Source organism: Dama dama, chromosome 33 (assembly GCF_033118175.1).
Source record: "Dama dama isolate Ldn47 chromosome 33, ASM3311817v1, whole genome shotgun sequence".
Classification (NCBI taxonomy): Eukaryota; Metazoa; Chordata; class Mammalia; order Artiodactyla; family Cervidae; genus Dama; species Dama dama.
The window spans coordinates 17,986,662-18,005,117 of NC_083713.1; the positions used below are offsets into that span (position 1 = coordinate 17,986,662).

General features: G+C 38.0%; 1 protein-coding gene across 2 annotated transcripts in view; it reads right to left on the reverse strand.

Moving 5' to 3' along the window:
• PPP1R1C (protein phosphatase 1 regulatory inhibitor subunit 1C) overlaps window positions 1–18,456 on the reverse strand; it is a 123,337-nt gene that overhangs the window by 784 nt on the left and 104,097 nt on the right. The gene's annotated exons all lie outside the window — the stretch shown is intronic.

Here is an 18,456-nt window from a genome sequence, read left to right on the forward strand (position 1 = left end):
AGCATTTCCTGCATCTCCCTCTAACAGTAATTTATGCCCTAACAGTGCTAACCTGCTCTTAAACATCACTCTATGTGTGTTAATTGCTCAGTTGTGTCTGATTCTTTGCAACCCCATGGACTGCTGGGCTCCTCTGTCCATGGAATTTTCCAGGCAAGAACACTGGAATGTTCTAGCCATACTTAGCCATTCTCTTCTCCAGGGGAGCTTACCAACCCAGGGATTGAACCTGGGTCTCCTGCATTGCAGGCGAATTCTTCACCATCTGAGCCACCAGGCTGCCCACAGGTCACTCTAGGCTCCCTCAAACCTCCGTCTTTTTCTCATTCTATTCTCCCTGCCAAATAGCTTCTTCCTATTCACCCACCTGATAACCTCTCACTCATCCTGATCTCAGCTGGCCTCCTCTGTGAAGGCTCCCCAAGTTCTCCAAGTGAACCTCCTTGGTCTTTCAAATATTTCCCTCTGCTCTTGGATCATTTTCTTTTGTATCAATTACTTTATAGAACTGTATTTGTTTACATGTCTTTCTCACTAGAACAAACTTGCTGATGTCAGGATTACAGAGTTTCACTTTGGAGTCCCAAGCACACAGCCTGGCAAAAAGGAGGTGTTCATTAATACTGATTGTATAAATGATTGATGGAATTAATAATGTGACACTTAAATATATGTCTTTGGAAGTTCCACACTAATGTATGGTCAGATTTTTTTCAAAATTAATTCAAATTTGGGGTGTAAATCAAGGCAATTACTACAACCATTCTCTACAAAATTATCTTTCATTTCACTTGGGTCTATTCTGTTAAAACATACTAGCTGACACTTTGCATTATAGTGGTGCTTAACATTGAAAAGTTTATAGATATTATATTTTTCAAAAATTGGTTTATGAGATTTTCCTAAATATTTTTGAAAAACATTGTAGTTAGAATTAATAAATGAAAGAAAGTCACTGCTCTTGTTTACTATGAAAGGAAGAAACTAAAAAAGAGAGAGAGAGTGGATTTGCATATACTGTAGTCAGCAAGCCTCGGAGAACCATTTGACAAAGAATGACATCCCTAGGCTTGGGGGATTATCTTGAAAATATATTTGATTGGTTGTAATAATATTTAAATACTTTAATTTCATCTGCAAGCCCAGATCACTCACAGCCACCATAGAGAGAACTTTGTTGTTAACAAATGGAACTTATTTCATCTTGGTAGAGATTACATAGGAGAAAAAGAGCTCTAAATCCTAAGGAGAAGGAAAGGGAGTTTAATGAGCATTCAATCAGTCACTCTGCTAGAGTCTTACATTCCTGAGTTACTAAACCTCACAATAACTACACCTAGATGTAGTGAAAAAAATACCTGGATAGAAGAAAAAATACCTGGATGGTGAAATTTAGATTCCAAGAAGATAAATGATTTGTTCAAGGTTACAAGGATAGTAACCTCAGTGACATCAGCAACCTCAGTTATGCTGATGATACCACTCTAATGGCAAAAAGAGAAGAGGAACTAAAGAGCCTCTTGATGAGGCTGAAGGAAGAGAGAGAAAGAGCTGGTTTAAGACTAAGTATTTAAAAATAATTAAGATCAAGGCATCCGACCCTATTACTACATGGCAAATAAAAGGGGAAAATGTGGAAGCAAAGACAGATTTCCTCTTCTTGGGCTCCAAAATCACTGTGGAGGGTGACTACAGCCATGAAATCAGAAGACGATTGCTTCTTGGCAGGAAAGTGATTACAAACTTAGACAGTGTGTTGAAAAGCAGAGACATTACTCTGCTGACAAAGGTCCATATAGTCAAGGCTATGGTCTTCCCAGTGGGCATGTACAGTTGTGAGAGCTGGACTGTATAGAAGGCAGAATGTCAAAGAACTGATGCCTTCAAACTGTGGTGCTGGAGAAGACTCCTGAAAGTCTCTTGGACAGCAAGGAGATCAAACCAGTCAATCTTAAGGGAGATCATCCCTGAATACTCACTGGAAGAACTGATGCTGAAGCTGAAGCTCCAGTATTTTGGTCATCTGATGCAAACAGCTGACTCATTGGAAAAGTCCCTGATGCTGGGAAAGATCAAGGGCATAAGGAAGAGAAGGTGTCAGAGGATGAGATGGCTGAACGGCACCACTGATGAAATGAACATGAACTTGGCCTAACTCCGGGAGATGGTGAAGGACAGGGAGGCCTGGCATGCTGCAGTCCATGGGGTTGCAGAGTTGGACATGACTGGGTGACTGAAAAACAACAATGATAGTGTGGTTCCAAGAGAAGTTCTGACACATCAAAGTTCCTCAGTCTAGACTGACTGAATGAATGAATGAGTGAATGAAGTATAAAGTTCCATTGTCAGGAGACACCCAACTCACTTTCACCTCTAACTTTTTGGATGCTAACCTAAATTAATCTATCAATCTCTAGGATTTATTGTAGGATTACCTACTAATCTGGTTCAAACCATCTTGTCATTCCCTCTGAAATATTAAAGCACAGTAATCACTCAGCTGCCTTCCACTCTTTCCTGAGCTAAAATTGCCTGCATCTCTCTGGGTTCCCAAAGGTTTTACTGTCTCCAGAGTTCATCCCTTTTATCCTTGAGGTAATTCCAGAGTAATGAAGTTGTATTCAGACAATTTTCTTTAAATTAGGGTTAATTCAACACCAACATTGATTTGTCTGTATGAAGGGGTCAAACATTTAAAAAAAAATGGTAACTAGAATTTCCAATTTATTAAACCATTAATCAGCTATTCCCCATATTTTGACTATAGGTCTATTTACTTATTAATTTTGTAATAATAATGGCCACAAAGTTATATGAGAAAGGCTTCTTTAAAGTAAAATGACTCCAGCAAACCTTGAAACGTGCCTTCTCAGCCTTAGTCGAGTGTGGCATTAACCATTTCCAGGTGAAAGATGTTGATGAGGTAGGAGTTGGTAACAACACAAGCTATTCTACAGAACCACAGATTCTTTGGTTCCCAAAGCATTTATCACTAATATCATCTTTCCATTGAGTAACAGATGTTAGTTAATTTGTCTTTTGACTCTTTTTCCTTGCCAGCAATGTTTGGTTGGTTTTAGATGCAATAAATGCTGAGATTAGTGTGAAGTCTATGAGGACTGTCTAACATGTTTCTCCCCATGCTCCTCCTCCTATCTCCAGACACACATATGCTTTATATTTAAATTTTCTTTGAACCCACATTCAATATTTGAGTAATTCTGGAGGTGAAGGGAAGCAATTTGGTCTGGAGGTGTTGATGAAATTCTCAAAGCTTCCTCTTCTGCCAGATGCTAATGAGCACATAGGAAAACACCTCACCTGCACAGGTGCTGATTCCCAGCATGTGGCAAAGGGCCTCCTGAAGCAGGAGAGACATAGCCAGGGTTCACGAGGGCGGAAAGCAGAGGGGTTCCCAGATGCACAGAGGTGCTTTTCTCCATAGCAGGAATGAACACCCAAGAGAAGAAACCATAGACAAGACAAGGATGCAATATGAATCCATGAAGGAATGAAGAAAATAGTTTGAGGAAAAGAAAGCAGATGGAGTAAAAGAAGAAAAAGAAAAGAAGCGTTGCCCCACCCAGAACATTATACTCATGCTCTTCTCCATTCGGTAGGTCAGGAGGTTAGATGTGAGCTGGGTGAAGCTGTAAAGTGACTGAGTGAAGAATTACGAAGAATTCATCCATAAAAGGAGGCTTACATTTGGCAAACCACAGGCCATATGTTTATCAATTAATTCAGAGGGAAAAATGGGCAGGTTTATTATATTAGTAGAGGACATGAAACTTGGAAGAAAAGATGACATGATGAATGACAAAACTAGTATTCCAAAGGCCATGGGAAGATGGCCTAAGTGATTAAGGTAGAGGTCAAAGGGAGCTTTTTCTGTAGGAAGGTTATTTTGGTACTAAAAGGGAATGAGGACAACCTAGATTGGTTATGGTTAGGGGTTCAAGTGACCACCATTTCACGGTGACCCAGCAGAGTCACCTGTGTGTAAGAACTGAGCCCTTCTAACAGCAGAGGCAGCAGTTCAAGAGAGGAAACTTCTCTTGAGCTGTGTCCTGGTCAGAACTTTTCTGGATTATGCTGCCCAGTTCTGGACTTGGCAATTCAAGAGTTCCATTGAAGGAAATAACTGGGATTGAAAGCAGTTTTATGAAATCTTTTCCAAAAGAACTGGATATAAAACTGGACTGTCAGGCATAAAGAAAATTAAGAGGACAAAAGAGGTTGCCGTTGATTTCCTCAAAGCCTGGAAAAAGAAATAAAATTTATCTAAGTAGCTACTGAGAGCAGACATTCATGTGGTAAAGGCAAATTACAGATAGTTCTTGATTTACAAAAGGGTAAACCACTGAAAATATCATAAGTGGAAAATGCATTTAATATATCTACCCTGCTGAAGAGCATAGCTTAGCCTAGACCATTTTAAATGTGCTCAGAACATAGATATTAGCCTACAGTGGGGCAAAATTACCTAACACAAAGCCTACTTTATAATAAAGTGTGGCACATCATGCAATTTATTGAACACCATACTGGAAGTGTAAACCAGAATGGCAGTATGCGTACAGGATGGTTGGAAGTGTATTGGTTGTTTTCATTCATCATTGGTTGTTTTCATTCATCATGGTATGGGTGACTGGAGTGTGCTCACTGCCCTGCCCAGCATTAGGAGACCATAGCCTACTACATATCGTTAGCCAGAAAAAGATTAAAATTCAAAATTTGAAATATAGTTTCTTCTGAATGTATATTGCTTTTTGAACCATTGTAAGTTGAACCATCATCAAGTTGGGGACATCTGTATGGTTTAATATAAAGAAGAAAATTTCTAAGTTCTTCATGTATGCCCAGCAGTAAGCATGTGAATGAGCTCCCCATCACTGTGTGTGTTCAAGTCAAAGTGAAATTTGCATTTCAGAGGAGAGTTAAAGAAGGAATCCTGCAGTAAGTAGCAGGACAGACTAAAAAACTCAAGGGCCCTGAGATGCTACTCATATACAAAGCAGATCTTTTCTACTGAAGAATCTGCTCTGCTGTGAGTTCTGTAAGTTACAAAAAAGTAATTCTAACTTTAAATGACATAAATGGCCCAAATCCACATTTTAAAACTAATTCACATTGGGAGTAGCAAATGCAAATGAATTCATGTTTTTCAGCTGCATATTTTAGTCACTTCAAGTCATTCTAAAGTCCTCTAGGGAATTTGTGTGTGTATTTTGAGAGCCTCTGACCCTCTTGGAATTCTATTTATACTTATATCTGTGCCTCTTCAGAGAAGAAGGTCCATAGTTTTCAGCAGAATCTCAGAAGGGTCTCTGACTCACAAATAGTTGTGAATATGAGTTCAAGTCTAGTCTCTTCACTTTAAAGATGAAAGGACAATTTCAGTTGGCAAAGGGACTTGTTTAAATATACATAGCAATCATGGGCTGGGTTAGGACACAAACCGGGGCCCCTAATTTCTACTGGGGGCTTTTCATGTGGACCACTAGGGCTCAATCTTCCATTGTCATTGATCTTTTCCAAATAAAACCGGAAGGAAAATGTAGTAACTTAAGATCATGAGGCCCTTTTCATTATCGAATTCTTTCAATGAATAACAGATATAGATGTAACTTCTTAGTCTTTTTTTCATCATTGCTGTTGATGTTTTTAATAGAATTTGTAATCAGGAAGATGTAGAATTTAAATTTAACCTGGCAAAATTCTCAGAATAGAACCAAGTTCCAAATAATGTTCGAGTTATCAGAAAAGCAGCAATATGAGTTCAATATAATAATGTTCCTTCTGTGTGTTGAACAGGGGAGAGACACAACTGCAAATCAGATGGGAATGTAGCTCAGAGGTGATGGTGTGCATACAAAAGAAATTAATTCAATGAAAGCATGTTATAGAAATAAAGCATTTGGAGAGTTCTGATGTGAGGAAGAAGAGGTCCAACTCAGGAGATAATAATTTGGAGAGTCATTGATGGAGCAATATGCTGGTTAGATTAAGCAAAATAGCAAGTCTAATTTCTATATGAGAAAACTATTTGAAAAATACATTTAACAATCATTAGTTTTCTGAAGGCTTACTATGCACGAAATAGCTCTAAAAAGATGATAGATTGCTTGTATATCAATCCTTCAAATTTTATCAAAATAATCATATTAATTTACCCAAGGAATATAATTTAAGTTATAATATGGTACATTAAGGCTACGAAGTAAATGCCCACCATTTGTCAGACTGAAAATGTGCTTTGCATTTCCCAAAATGCTTTCACATGTATTTTATCTAATCTTTTTGTCATTCATTTATAATAAATAGCTATCTATTAATTTAATACTTAGGGTCACAGAGATCAAATCACCTATCCATTTCATTCCAAAGGTAAACACCAAATATGTCCTGAACTCACCTTAAATCCATCCTTTTCTACTTTATTTAAAGTAATTCCATATACATAGCACAGTTATTCTCTGCTCCCATACTATGACTGTTCAGTTCATGTAAATTGCAGATCCACACGTAATCATTTCACTTAACTACTCATTACTTAGAGAAGCATTTCTCTGCAGAAGAATAAATGCCTAATATGCTAATTTCTTAATCATACATAGGAATAGAGGCAGCATGTTTGTCTGATACTCATAAATATTCAGAAGTATTACATATTTATGTATATTTTACTTATCATATATTTTACCAAAGCTGTTGCCCAAGAGTAAAACCTGGGTAAAAGATTAAGTAGTAAATACTGAGGAGAAGATAGGAGACGAAGTACACTTACCTGCTATCATTAGAACTATGAATTCAAAGAGTATCATTGAAGAGTAATCTAGTCTCATTTTTCAACATGCAAAGTGTTCATACCTTTATCAGTAAGTCTAAGGCTAGAATCAGGCAAGAATATGATTTTTTAATTTCGTGAGGATACTGCTACTTAGACAATGTTGAAATCACTTTGATAGACCAACTGTCTCTTTTGCTCTCTACAGCCAAGTGCTCTCCCTTTTTCTTCAAAGCTAATGCATTCCATGAACTCAGAAGTAAAGTTAAATTTTTAAGCCTACACATAATGGAGCTAAACAGTGTTGGGCAATTTCACTTATAGCAAGAGACAGAATGACTCCTTCTCTTGCAAGGCTTGGCTGTCATTGTTTGAACACAATAGCATATCTAAATTAAAGAATGCATCAATCAGCAGGAGTCAGTGGTTAGCCTTGAAAGCACTAGAAATAAAATAATGAATGGAGAGTTGCATTTAAAGCCACAGAACAAATGACACCTATTTTTTTTTTTAAGTGTGTCCACATAAGGATGTCCTGTCCTGGCATTTTCAACGTCTCTGCCTTCCAAGGAGAGTACCTTTCTACTGAAGCAATGGTCACTCTAGGCTACCATACCCTTGAAATGGAGCAGGGCCCTACGGCCCTTTCCCTGGGCTCCCAAGTCCTCAGCCTGCCTTTTGTCTGTAGAAAAACTTTAGTCAGAAAATAAGTTTAACCAAAAAAGTTTAAAAATGCAGAAACGAAAGAAAACAAAGGAGACCAAAAGATAATCATTTGGTCATTAAGCAAAGTCAACGACTTCTAGTTTCTCCTCAAGGGTTGTAGATAATATTCTGAACTGTCTCTTAGCTCTTGAAACCCCTTTTGAGCTTCTTTTGAGCTGTATTGTGGATGCTGAAAACCCCGCCAGGTGAAAGGAGTTACCTGTGTGATGACCAGACTGTAGCCATGACTTGAGCTGCCCAAATCCTGAGAACAGGCCAGAAGGAAATGGGAACAAACCATGGGAATGAAGAGTAACTGTACTTAAAACAATCAAGATAACACTGATCAGACCACTGCATGGTTAGTTTCAAGATGACTCTTAGAGCTGACTGTGCTGTTTCTGCAGGCAACCCCCTCCGTCCGTGGATTAAAGCTCTTGCTCACCGATTGTCAGGGGGACAGTCAGCCTTATGGTATTAATTAATCCATCTGTGTCAATAATCACTGAACATCAGTTGTCTAAATGCACCAGAGACCGTTAGATTGTTTTTTCTCTCCTCAAATCTCTAACAACCCTGTGCTCTCTTCACATTTAATTGATTTTACAGAAATATTTGAAGTAACCATTAATGAATTGATATCAGCATGGCCAAATCTACCAATATATTTGAATCTATACCCATATCTCTGCCTCCTCTCGTAAGCCCCACCCTTCATTTTTATCCACCCCTCTTTTTCACAGTATCTCTCACCCTTTCAAAGAATTCTCCAAAAATTATAAACTGTCTCTCTCTGGCATCATCAATTTCTCCCATCCTACTAAAATATTTCCATAACCACAAAAACATATTTTCATTTATTCCATTCCAAGAAACTCTCTCCTGACTCCATTCTACCTCTAGTCACTGCCCCTTCTCTTTAGAACAAAACTCCTATAGTATAAAAAAAGATGTATAACCTTTCCTTAACATACTCTAATCAGACTTCTATATCCATCACTCCTTTAAAATAGTTCTTGTCAAATTTCCCCAACAACTCCATCTGGGGAAATCCAGTGAAACTGACATTTCACACCCATTTTACATAAAACCTTGACAGCATTTAACATAATTGGTCACTTTTTGTTGAAACACTAATTTAATTTCAAAATGATCAAACACACCTGTTTTTCCACTTACCTCATTGGCCACTCCTTCTTGGCCTTTATAGCCAGCTAGACAATCCTTTTCATTCTCACTCTACATGCCAGCCACTTCCAGGACTTGGTTACTGAATGTTTTCTCTATTTGTACTCACTTCTCAGGTATCTCATCCAATACTGATTTAAATATAATGTGTAAATTGATGATTTCCAACTGTGTATTGTCAGTCCCAGTCCCAGTCCCACGTCTGAGTTCAGATTCATATAACCAACAGCCTAACTGTATTCTGACTTTTAAATGTTTAATAGGCATCCCAAATTTAGTATATCTAAAAACATGGTCTTGATTCTGTCCTGAATCTTCAAACAGAAACAAGCACCTCACCCCTACCAACCTTCTCTTTTCCAAATCCTTTCCATCTTAGTTAACAGAATATTCTCAGGTCTAATGTATTCCTTGCATCATCTTGTTCCTTTCATACTCCTTTTCCAATGCATGACCAAATTGTGAAGCCTCTACATGCAAAATTGTGTTCCAAATCTAATCAGCTTTCATCAGTTCCAGCACTACCACCTTAGTCCCATCCATCATTAATCTCTACTTGGAGGATCTCAGACAGCCTTCTAACTGGTTTCCCCACTTTCTCTTCTTCTACTCTATAGTTAACTCCTCAAATAATTTACAGAAAAATCTCTCAAAACATTGCATCATTCCTCCACTGAAAATCTTTGATGACTTCTCATTATTCTTTTTTTTTTTCATTATTCTTATCCTAAGAATGAAATTCAAATGACTCACCATAAATTCGTAATCATTAAGATGCTACATGATTAAGTTCTGTCTCGTTCTGGACTTGTCTCCTTCTAACCGTTCCCTCACTTGCTTGGCTCCATCGGTATTTTACACACAGGCCTTGCACAGCCTCAGACCTTGTTCGCCTCATTCTGTTTACTGGATTCCTTTTCTTCTGAGGGGCTCATATGCATTTTTTCTTCACCTCATTAGGCCTTTGTTGAGATGTCATCACTTCAGAGAAGACCACTGGAAGTCCCATTTAAAACATCTCATGTATCTTTTATGTTCAATGTGATTTAGCTTATTTTTTCCATCCTTTTGAGCACTAATCACTTCTTGGTTGCCTATTTATTTATGGATTTGTGGTGGGCCTCCACTAGAATACCAGCACCATGAAATTGGAGCCAACATACTGTTTTATTTGTTGACTGATTGGCAGAGCTCAGAACAATGCCTGAACATTACAGATGCTCAGTGCATTTTAAATAAGGAAATGACTAACTTTTGATCTAACTAACTTTTGATCATTTAACAAACTTTAAAATTATCTCACTTGAAAAAAATTTCCTCTTCAATGTATAAAGAATTTTCAACGTAGCCAGTTTTTTTTTTTCAGATGGATGAACTTCTGCCCAATCCATTTAAGCACATCTCTTATAACAAATAGAAAGGGTAGATTATTTTTGGCCTGGAGTTAGTTTATTCTTCTCAGTCTCCCATACTATTTCAGATTACCAATCTCTACTCATTTAGTAATTATGTTTCTGAAATTCTACCTATCCAAGAAAATATGCAGGAAATCTTAAAGATGAAAAGGAGAAATGGTACTTCCTCAGTATATAAAGTTGTTTTAATCACCAAGCACAGTTAATTAATCCCATTGGGTACATGACTTTCACAATATAAGTAATGTAAATGGACTTGATTTAAGTATTTTGGTCTCCTCAGTGATTCTCCTGTTACTTAATTTTTGTCTTTGTGGGAAAGTGCTAATCCTGATGAGTTGATAGTTTCATGTAGTTTCAAAATCAGCTCAGCTCTCTCCCTGTCCTGAGGCTGTTTTGCTTCCCGATTTCTCTGCGGAGGGCCTCAGCTCTGTTTGCGTTTCATTATGCAGCTTGCTGGCGGCCAGGAAGCTTCTGAATGATGAGATTGTTCTGTTTCATCCTCTGCCTGACCCAAGGACTTGCAGTTCACGCTCTGAGCTTTGCCACTCTTTTTCTCTGACCTTGCTTCTTCTGTTCAGATTTACCATTGTTCTCCTAGGCATTCTTGTTCACAGGCAGTTTTACTCTCTGACCATCCATTTAAATAATAGCAATTTATTGTATCACCATGGGACTCACTGACCCACTTTCTTTTTTGATTTTCTGCCCTCCAGTTGGTCTGTTTTACTTGTTGCCCATGTGTAAAGTCACAATCTCTCTTTTTACATAGATCTTTAACAAACTCTCCTTGGATGAGCTGATACAGTTTATTCTTTTCAAATCTTGATTTTATTAATACTTGATGCAAAAGGCCTAGTGAGAAGCAAATTTACATTGTTTACATGACAAAGGAAAAAATAGTAAAAAAATTTTTTTGCTTAAAATTCTAATTTTCTGTTATTTCTATCCTATGATATAAAAATGCAATAACTAGGAAAAACAAGTATTTGCCTACCAAATTTATTCAGTTTCTCAACACAGGATTACCTCTTACCTGGGAAATTCTTTTCAAAACCAAACTTAGAACCCTCAAACTTACCTTTGACATTATAAATTAATTGCCCTAAAACCATGACTTTTGAATTTTCAAATTCTTCTTTTAAAAAGGAAAACAATCTTACTTTCAGTATATATACACTGCATTTAATTTACAATCACCTTTATATTAGAAAAATTCTAAAATTATTAACAAAACTTAATGTAAGTCTTTTTTAAAAAACTCATGTTGAATTTCATTTAAACCTACAGATTCAGTTCAGTTCAGTTCAGTTGCTCAGTCGTGTCTGACTCTTTGCAACCCCACAAACCGCAGCACGCCAGGCCTCCCTGTCCATCACCAACTGCTGGAGTCCACCCAAACCCATGTCCATTGAGTCAGTGATGCCATCCAACCATCTCAGCCTCTGTCATCCCCTTCTCTTCCTGCCCTCAATCTTTCCCAGTATCAGGGTCTTTTCAAATGAGTCAGCTCTCCGCATCAGGTGGCCAAAGTATTGGAGTTTCAGCTTCAGCATCAGTCCCTCCAATGAACACCCAGGACTGATCTCCTTTAGGATGGACTGGTTGGATCTCATTTCAGTCCAAGGGACTGTCAAGAGCCTTCGCCAACACCACAGTTCAAAAGCATCAATTCTTCAGTGCTCAGCTTTCTTTTTAGTCCAACTCTCACATCCATACATGACTACTGGAAAAACCATAGCCTTAAGAGGCAGAATTCTCTTGAAGTATGTTTATGGCTTAGCACAACCAAATGACTTGAAATTATTTCAATTTTTCCCCTAAACTTATTGTGCATCTATAGTCTACTTACCTTTTCTTAGATATTTGTTTCATTTCTCACTTAAATAATAGATACTACTGAGAGGGAAAACATATATATATATTTATATATATGGACTTCCTTGTAGCTCAAACTGTAAAAAACCTGCCTGTGATGCAGGAGACCAGGGTTTGATCCCTCGGTTGGGCAGTTCCTCTGGAGGAACACATACTGTTACCACCTAACAATATGTTAACACATACTGTGACTACCACCACCATCGTATTAAGATGTGAACCAGTGCCTATTTTCTGAAGTCCCACAGCAGAGAGCAATCGTTCAATCTAGAACACAGGTTTTCAGACTTTTATTCTGTTCTCTGCTTTGTACCAAACCAGACCCAGAAAATGACAAAACAGCTGGTGCCTGGGAGTCCCAGCAGAGTTCCCTTCCCGCCTTCTCTTACCCAACCACAACCTGGCTGCCTGATTTCCAGGTAAAACCACTAGAAGGTAAAATGTCTTCCATGGTATGGGGCAACTGGACTTTCTAGATAGATACCGTAATGGGTGTTTTGTTAGAATGAAATGGGCTGTTACTATAATAATTTAGGCAATATTATGGACCCTGTTTCTATAAATTGGCCCAAAAAAATAGCATTGATTCTATGTATTTTCAGATCCAAATTCCTTAGAAATCAAGTTTCTGAGAACAATCCCTTTTTATAATTAGAGGCTGCATGTTCTGGAAATTCACCAACAGTAGTACCATAATATGGTTAGAAGTGGATAGAAATAAGAGGTATAATTTTGCAAGTTGTTAAGAAAAATTTATTTCTCAACAAGTAACAATATCCCCCAGATAATCCTGATTTGTTCTTTATGATGAATGTCTATCATTTAGTCTTTTCTCTACCCTCCCCTTCTTATAGGGAATGACTATCCTTCCCACTCACTTTCCTTCAGAACCACTCTTCTCCCCACTCCAAATATCAGGTAACAATCAGCCCTGCCTGGTTCTTATCTTATCCTCTGACTGCTATGCCAAGGACAGGGATATCTGACCCATGCTGCTCTTAGTACAATCCCTTTCCCATGATCTTGTTGTTTGAAACCAAGTCATTATACGAGAGTCTTTAATTTATGGATGATACATCGTGTTAAACTTGTTTGCTCTTGATGCCCATGTTTCCTACTTCAGGCGACAGCTGGTCTTCAGGGGACTGTAGGGAGGATGAAGTTATAATAAAGGAAATGGATGAGATGGCAGCCTTTGGTTCTCTTTGTTTCCTGAGTCTCAGCTGCTTCCTTTCCTTTCTTGCCTAGTGATTTGCTTTCCCTCATAAAGTAGTCAAATAGTCTTTCAATAAATTTCTCTTCAGTCACTTCAGTCCCTCAGTCATGGCTGACTCTTTGCCACCCCATGGACTGCAGCATGCCAGGCTTCCCTGTCCATCACCAACTCCAAGAGCTTACTCAAACTCATGTTAATCGAGCCAGTGATGCAATCCAACCATCTCATCCTCTTTCGTCCCCTTCTCCTCCTGCCTTCAATCTTTCCTAGCATCAGTGTCTTTTCCAATGAGTTGGTTCTTCACATCAGGTGGCCAAAGTATTGAAGTTTCAGCTTCAGGTTAGTCCTTCCAATGAATATTCAGACTGATTTCCTTCAGAATTGACTGGTTGGATCTCCTTGAAGTACAACAGACTCTCAAGAGTCTTCTCAACACCACAGTTCAAAAGCATCAATTCTTCGGGGCTCAGCTTTCTTTATAGTCCAATTCTCACATCCATACATGACTACTAGAAAAAACATAGATTTGACTAAACAGACCTTTGTTGGCAAAGTAATGTTTCTGCTTTTTAATATGCTGTCTAGGTTGGTCATAGCTTTTCTTCCAAGGAGCAAGCACCCTTTAATTTCATGGCTGCAGTCACCATCTGCAGTGATTTTGGAGCCCAAGAAAATAAAGTCTGTCACTGTTTCTATTGTTTCCCCATCTATTTGCCATGAAGTGATGGGACTGGAGGCAATGATCTTAGTTTTCTGAATGTTGAGTTTTAAGACAACTTTTTCACTCTCCTCTTTCAGTTTAATCAAGAAGCTCTTTAGTTCTGCTGAAGTGTAATTTGAACTTTACACTAATAACTAGAACTAAAGTAAATTAAATTTGGATTTTGAGATGTGAAGCCCAAAGTGTCTTGAATAATCTATTCTCCCTTTTTAATGTCTTCCCTCCGCTCTCTTTCTGGGATGGAAGAAGATAGGGAAAATGAAAGGCAACTGGGATATTCCCTTTTTCTCCCCTATTCCTCCATCTTTGAATGCAACTTTTGATGAGCTGAGAACTAGACAAAGATGGGAAATATTCCACCATGTCTGAGGAGTGAAATTCAAGTTAAATCTGAAATTTATACTAATGACTGAAACTAAAGTAATAGAGAAAATTTCAGACATTTTTTTGCAGAGTCAGTAATTGTCTCCTCATGGGTAAGGTATTATTTGAAGAATGAGTAGCAGACTTTCAGGTCAGGGTTAAAAATCATCACACTGGTTTCACACTTTCTTTTGTTCCTGAGACGATAATTTTATTACTATAAAGCCCTGAGCACTTATGATCAACTTCACTATGTGGATTTGTAAATAATCAGATGACAGTATTTGAGTGATTGTAAAACAAGTGTTTGGCCCAGAATTGTCACAACTCACTTTTAAAGTGCTTAAAATTCGACAGTTTTCTCAGATTAAACATGTATTCAGTAAATTGTGGAGAAAACAATTGTGGAGAAAATGCCAGATATTGATACACATGATATCAGAACATATTAAAAGCAATCTCCTAAAGACTCTAGGAAAACATAGCAAAGAAAACCTTTTTAAAAATTCCCCCAACAATTTAGCTTTTGAGTTCCTCCTCATCATTATTTCCATTTGGTTTTGAAAATATAAGTAAGCAGAATCTCTAGTTCTTGACACCTCTTATTTTGTTGTTCTTGTTCATCTATATCTCCCCTCTCACCTATTTATTCTTGTATTATGATCATAGTTAATTCTAGATAAAAGTGAGGTTCAGTTTAAGCATGACTAACCCCAACCTCTTAACGTGGCATCCAAGCTGTCTCAGACTGAAGGATCACTTTGGAAGTTTTATCCTCTTTCTTTCCTTTGCACCTTTATTCTATCTTACCAATATTTACAATTAACATTAACCTATAGTTAGACTCTTCTTTCGTTGCCCCCATTATTCTCCTGATTCTATCATGTTGTTTAATAAAGTAATAACATATTATTACAACACTTCTCAATATATCAGGGCAAAAATTATATCATTCTATCCTCAACATTACACTAGAACATGAAAAGGGCTTCTGCTATTATTCCCATTTCACAGTTGGGAATTTGTGTCTGCCAAAAATTAAATGAGTTGCCTAAGATGCCTTGGCAAGTTGATATCAAAACCCAAAATACCTGGTTTGGAATTTACAGTTGTCCCTTGAACAACATAGAAGTTAAAGGCACCAACTCCCACCTCACCCCCAGTACACACACGCGCACACACACACACACACACTGGAAAATCCACATATAACTTTACAGTCAACCCTCTATATTTGTGTTTCTGCACCTCTGGATTCAACCAACCACAGATCATGTAGTACATTAGTGAAATGAGCCAGACCCTGTGAGATCTCCCAACCATAAAAGCCATGTTCCTCTATCTTGTTTGTAGGAAAAGACTTTCAGCCTCTTCGACCTTCCCTGGGTTCCAAAGGGCAGATTTAAACAGTTACTAATTAGGAGTGTTAGTCGCTCAGTCATGTATGTCCAACTCTTTGCAACCACATGAACTGTAGCCCGCCAGCCTCCTCTGTCCATGGAGTTCTCCAGGCAAGAATACTGGAGAGGGTAGCCATTCCCTTTTCCAGGGGTTTGAGCCCAGGTACCCCGCACTTCAGGCACATTCTTCACTATCTGAGCCAGCAGGGGAGTGAGGGAATGCAGAAACACCAGTGCAGCCACGGGGCCTGAACCTGGTTTCTCCTAGGAGGATGTGTATATATCTATTTGACACACATCTCTGAGTTCTTCTACAGGAATTAAGGCTCCCACCCAAGTGGAGGATGGTAACTTCAGCCTGAGCAAAGCATGTGGACCCCACTTTGGAACCAGAAGGCTGATGGTTGAGATTCCTGAGACACCACTCTGTTACCTTACCAGCAGTCAACCCAGAAGAAAGCCACACAGCCTGCAGACCTCTCTCCAAATCTTGCCTGTAAAAACTTCTTCCCTGAAGCCCATTGGGGAGTTTGGGTCTTTTGAGCATGAGCAATCCCTTTCTCCTTGCAAGGCCCTGCAATAAATAATCGTTTCTCCACTCCAAAAGAGTTTGGGTTTGTTTCGCCTTTTTGTGTGTTAGGCACACAAATTTGAGTTTGACAACAGTAGTACATGTTCAGTGAAAAAAAAAAAAATCCATGTGTAAGTGGAACTAAGCATTTCAAACTCTCTTTATTGAAGAGTCAACTGTAGTTTTTTTTTCCCCATTATGACACGCAATTTCTCATTCTTGTTGGGCCAACATCTCATTCTTCTAGTCATAATGTATTCCTAATTGAAGTTAACTTCATTCCCAAGATTTACCTCCATTCCCTTGCAATATTTTTGATAAACATTTAAAAAAAAAAAAAAAATTTCCCCTAAAGAATATGGCTTCTTTTCTCATAGTCTGAGGAAAGCTTCAAGCAATGACAATTTTAATCCAGGTGTCAAGAAACACAATGATAGATGGAGATGATTCAGAAAATTAGGACTTTGTACCTCTTCTTACATCATAATATTTAGACAGCTGCCTGTTCTCTGCCTATTTGGAGAGCTGATGCACTTAGGAATAAGGCAGATATTTTTCTATGACTGTACTGATTTCAAATATGCTAAAGTACTTTTCCCATAAATTATGGAAATGTCTTAGGAATTCCAACTTCTCCTGAACCACTTCCTGGACCAATATTATTGCAAAATTGCAAATGAATTTAGTTCTGATTTTTTTCCCTAGAAAACATAATTGCCAAAAGAATGTAGAGTGACAGATTACATCTGTTGAAGAGTCAATTACTGGAGTCAAATTTTTCAGGTTTTTTATAAACAAAGTTATTTTAGGGTATTTATTATGATAGCCCAGTTATTTTTAGACATTTGTTCTTAGGTTAATACTCCGTACACAAATAAGTGTAGATTAGTGCGTGTTGAGACAGAACAGCTTGTACCTTTTTACTGCATACCACATACCATATCATAGGAAGCTACAACCATCGTATTTGAAGAAAATCCAAACTTAATGAGCATTTTTTTCTATTTCTTGTATGAAGTCTCCAAATTAAGAAGTGATTGTGTTTCAAAAATATGCTTGTAAGATGTTTATATTTTTCTATAAGGAGAGATATAAAATATAAGAAATTTTATTTTTCAGGACTGCAGACATACAAATCCTCCAGAAGACCTACATTAGCCATTTTGATAAACTCATTCATACTGGATGCTGGGGCTCTGGGGTTTGTGCTATCACTGGCATCAATGAATCAAAAAAAAAAAAAAAAACAGGTTCGTTATTATGCATGTGATAAAGAAGAGAAATACACTTGCTTTTGGAAGAGAAGAAGGGTTGGGATCTGCAGGAGCTAGGCAGCACCTGAGGGAGAGAAGTGAAGAGAGGATAGATGCTGGATCCCACGAAAGGCAGGTGGGACCTGGAAGACAGACTTGAAAGAAAACAGATCACTCACTAAAATTTTAAGAGAGTTTATTGTGGAGTATTTGATATTAAACCTCTCCTCTCTTTATCTGATGAAATTGCCGCTAAATTCTACGTTTCTATTTACACCTGTGTGCAATAAATATATTCAAGAAGTGGGAAGAGAAAATTGGGAGGAGCATAGTTTGAGATTCATGACAGTTATTTGGGAAAGCCTGCAGTGCCTCTTTACCCTATAAAGATCCAGAAATGCAGAAGCAACAGTTCCTTTTTTTTAATTATAGTTAAATGTTTTATTATTGAACTGTTTCTTATTCTGCCTCAAGGCTGATGCTTCATTATATAAAAACAGCACCAGTAAACACAGTATATTGCATATTTAATAATATTGTTCTTCATCTGACACTGTACAACTAACAAAAGCTCTTCTCCACCACCAGTTATCTCCAATGGGAAGATCATTAGGTATTTCAACCCAAATCCAGGGGTGGCTGTAAGCAAGTTAAGATATTATATAAGAAAACAATGTCATCCTTCAATTATAGAATTTTTATAACCAGTTTTTAACCACAGATAACTTCAGGAATTTTGAATATTATAACTGGTGCATGCCTGTTTAGTCACTTCAGTCATGTTGGACCCTGCAACCCTATGGACAGGAGCCCCGCCAAGCTCCTCTGTGTCCATGGGATTCTCCACATAAGAACACTGGCGTGGGTTGCCAGTGCCCTCCTCCAGGGGACCTTACTGACCCTGGGATCGAACTCATGTCTCTTATGTCTCCTACATAGGCTTCCCTAGTGGCTCA